Here is a 4,011-nt window from a genome sequence, read left to right as displayed (position 1 = left end):
CTGAAATAATCATGATTAATTGAAGAATTAACACGTGGCCAGTAATTATCAGAGTCATTAGCAGAGTGACAAGTCAGCAGTACCCTACACGCTTTGTAAATTGTAGAGATGTAAACAAGTATTCGGGTCGGCCCGCTTCGCTGGGCCCAAAATCGCTAGCCTGGAAGGGGAAAACAAAAAAAAAACCACCCCCTGCAAGAATCGAACCTGTACCCATCTAGAAACAATAAAGGCCACCCAGCCACTTATGTCTTCATGTTATTATTTTACAGTGTTTAATATATATCCCTTAAAATTAGAGGGTTGGGCAAAATTAAAAAGTAAATCAAAAGGGAGTGAAATTTAACATAATGTAAAGATCGGGGGTTAAGGTGACAAAATTGCAAAAAAGTTTCAAATGAATAGTGTATTTTTTTTTTTGTCTTTTTGTGTTTTCTAATTGAATACATGTATAATATATAATTTTGCATTAAATAGGAGCAATTAGGGGTATGCCTTTGATTTACTGATTTCTAATTGTCTGTACATGAAGGAGATAAATAAAACCATTATTCACCCTTTCATTTCATAATTCTCTTCAGCGAAATATTAAACACCAGCGAAATAAAAAATCCATAAAAGATCGTTGTGCATCTTTAAACGAATGCTACTCTTCAGTTTGACGTTGAATTGCTTTCTTGGGTTAGTGTCAAGGACATTTGCAAAGATGGTGGTATTTTCAAGAAAATTGTTAAGGAAGGAGAGAAGTGGGAGAACCCTAAAGACCTTGATGAAGTTTTAGGTACTTAGTTTGTGTTCAAGTTTCAAGCTTTAACTACTTTTTTTACCTATTGTTCATGATTTTAACATGGTGGTTTGTGTATTTGTTTGTGATGTTAGTCAATTATGAGGTTCGACTTGAGGATGGGACTCTAGTTGCAAAATCAGATGGAGTGGAGTTCACAGTACCAGACGGTAGTTTACACGTCCACATTCTTTTTTTGTCTGTTATGTTTTTTTTTTCTTCTTCCAATTGTTGTTGATGTAGTTGTTTTTAATCAGGCCACTTCTGCCCTGCTCTGTCAAAGGTGGGAAAAACAATGAAGAAAGGGGAAAAGGTCATTCTTACTGTCAAACCAGAATGTAAGTGTGCTGTTGTGACTTTAGAGGTTTAATTTGTTTTCTTATTTATCCTCTAATATATGATTACTTTTATATTCTTTTATGTAGATGTATTTGGAGAAAAGGGAAAATCTGCCTCTGGTGATGAAGGTGCAGTCCCAGCAAATGCTACACTCCAAATCACACTCGAGCTTTTATCTTGGAAGACCGTCACAAATGTGACAAACGACAAGAAAGTTATTAAGAAAATTTTGAAAGAAGGGGAGGGATATGAGCGCCCGAATGAAGGAGCTGTTGTTACAGGTTAGTAGCCTTGTTTTCCTGTTATCATATTTATCTTATGACTGTTTGTTTATCATATGGTGTTTAAATGTGCTTCCTGTTCTTGTTATTGACAGTTAAATTGATCGGTAAGCTAGAAGATGGTACAATATTCATCAAGAAAGGGCATGATGATGCTGAGCCATTGGAGTTCAAGACAGATGAAGGTATACAACATAAAAAGCTGTTTGTTCTTTTGTTCTATTTATTGTTTTGTGCTACTACTTGTTTAAGTTGGCTAACAATTTGGTTTTCACATGAACAGAGCAAGTGATTGATGGGCTAGATCGAGCTGTGATGACAATGAAGAAAGGGGAAGTAGCTTTACTATCTATCGCACCTGAGTATGCATTCGGTTCAGCCGGTTCCCAACAAGAACTAGCCATAGTTCCACCTAATGCAACTGTCACATATGAAATAGAGCTTGTCTCTTTAGTTAAGGTAGGTATTTGATATTACTTGTTTTGATTAATTTAAACAAGATATGTCAAAATTTGTTGGTCTAGCAGGTTAAAGATTAAAAAAGTTTTCATCTTGCTACTCTTTATGTTGGCCCTTTTAAACCTTTAGATTGATATTCATATTCAACCCATTTATAACAAAATGGGTTGAAAAAACCCATTTCTAATCTGAAGTGTTCAATTTGCTTTTTTCAGGATAAAGAATCTTGGGACATGACAACGACCCAAGAAAAGATTGAAGCTGCTGGCAAAAAGAAGGAAGAAGGAAATGCTTTTTTTAAAGCTGGTAAATATTCAAAAGCTGTTAAGCGATATGAGAAGGTATGATGATTATACATAACCTGTGCAGATGTTTTATTGACTAATGGGAAGCTAGTCCATGGCTAAATCTTGTTTTGTAATTTCAGGCTGCTAAGTACATTGAGTATGATACTAATTTTGAAGAGGAGGAGAAGAAACAAGCTAAAGCGTTGAAGATTAGTTGCAATCTTAATAATGCTGCCTGTCAGTTGAAACTCAAGGATTACAAGCAGGCTCAAAAGCTTTGTACCAAGGTTAGAAAAACTAAAATAAACATCATATGTAAAATATGTGAATATTGATTTGAATCTGTAACTAGTGGAAACTGTGATTTGCACAGGTGTTGGAACTTGAGAGTACAAATGTGAAGGCCCTTTACAGGAGGGCTCAAGCTTACATAAATGTAGCTGATCTAGATCTTGCAGAGATTGATATCAAGAAGGCCCTTGAGATTGACCCAAACAATAAGTACACATTTTTCTACAATTATGGTTAATGTTGAATGTTTTAGTTGAAATATCTTACTGATTAATATAATATGTTTTTCTTGTTGAAACCAGAGATGTGAAACTGGAGTACAAAGTACTGAAGGAGAAGATAAAAGAATACAATAAGAAGGATGCTAAATTTTATTGAAGGGTTGTTCCTTTTGTGAAAGTTGCTTCTTTTAGCGTTCGTTTTTTTTAGAAAGTTAGTTGATCTATTTTGTAAAAAAGAATGTTTTTCGACATCTTTTGGTAGCATTGAAGGGTTGTTCCTTTTATGAAAATTGCTTCTTTTATCGTTGATGAAGAAAAGAAAAAAAAATTAGTTGGTTTTTTTGTAAAAAAGAATTTTTTTCGACATCTTTTGGTAACATTGAAGGGTTGGTTCTTTTACGAAAGTTGCTTCTTTTATCGTCGGAGACAAAAAAGGTAAAATGACAAAAATACCCCTAGTTACTATTGGTGAATAGTGCTACAGTGTTTTGCCTAATAGATACGTAGTAGTATATTAATATTAATGATCAAATTAAATATTTTTTATGGTTTGTAATGTTGAGGTTTGGTTGATGTATGCAGAAAGCAGCTACAAAGGAGGCTGAACCAATGAGCATAGACAGCAAGGCTTAATAAAACAATTGTTGTGATTTAGCGCAATTTTAAGACCCGAGAAATTAATAGAACAATTAAGCAATAAATAAAGGCACAAAATTTTACGTGGTTCGGCGTGAGGCCTAGTCCATGGGCGGAAGCAGAGATGGATTTTACTAGCAAATATGGCAAACCCGAGGTTACAATGTATCATTCTAATCTAGGCTCCGAAAAATACTAACAAAGTATTTGGACCACTCACTAGATTATAACACTTCCCTCGTAACTCACTCGTATAGAATTTTATTTAACAATTCTATACCCTCTCTATTTTCTACAATACTCCTCACAAGAGTTATTAGTAACTCTTTCAAGTATGTGTTTTGATATGTGATTTAGGATGTGAAGAATGGGATGCACAAATGAAGCTACTGCCATTCCTATTTATAGATGAAATCAATTCGTCTGAACATGCAAGTGAGAACAATTGAACTTTCCATGCATGCCTACCTTTTATTTAAAACATGTTTAAATAAAAGTCTTCATTGGTACAGTGACCAGCTTCTTTCTTTGACGCCTAAATGTCTTGCAAGATATCAACCACAAATACATGTGGCCAATAATGTGTGGTAGGTAAACACAGAAGTAAAAATGGAATCGAGTCACATTAAATTTACCACCGTCAAACAAATCTCCACCTTGACGAACATTTCATTCCTTTGCTATCTGTTTTCAATCTCCGCTTCCCGCCAGTC

General features: G+C 34.6%; 1 pseudogene; it reads left to right on the top strand.

Annotated features, from left to right (window-relative positions):
• Window positions 1-639: 639 nt before the first annotated feature.
• Window positions 640-3,295, top strand: LOC139902448 (peptidyl-prolyl cis-trans isomerase FKBP62-like; annotated as a pseudogene).
• Window positions 3,296-4,011: the final 716 nt, after the last annotated feature.

This window comes from Rutidosis leptorrhynchoides, chromosome 3, assembly GCF_046630445.1.
Source record: "Rutidosis leptorrhynchoides isolate AG116_Rl617_1_P2 chromosome 3, CSIRO_AGI_Rlap_v1, whole genome shotgun sequence".
NCBI lineage: Eukaryota > Viridiplantae > Streptophyta > Magnoliopsida > Asterales > Asteraceae > Rutidosis > Rutidosis leptorrhynchoides.
The sequence above is the reverse complement of the archived record's forward strand: the minus strand, read 5'-3'. Positions and strand labels throughout refer to the sequence as shown.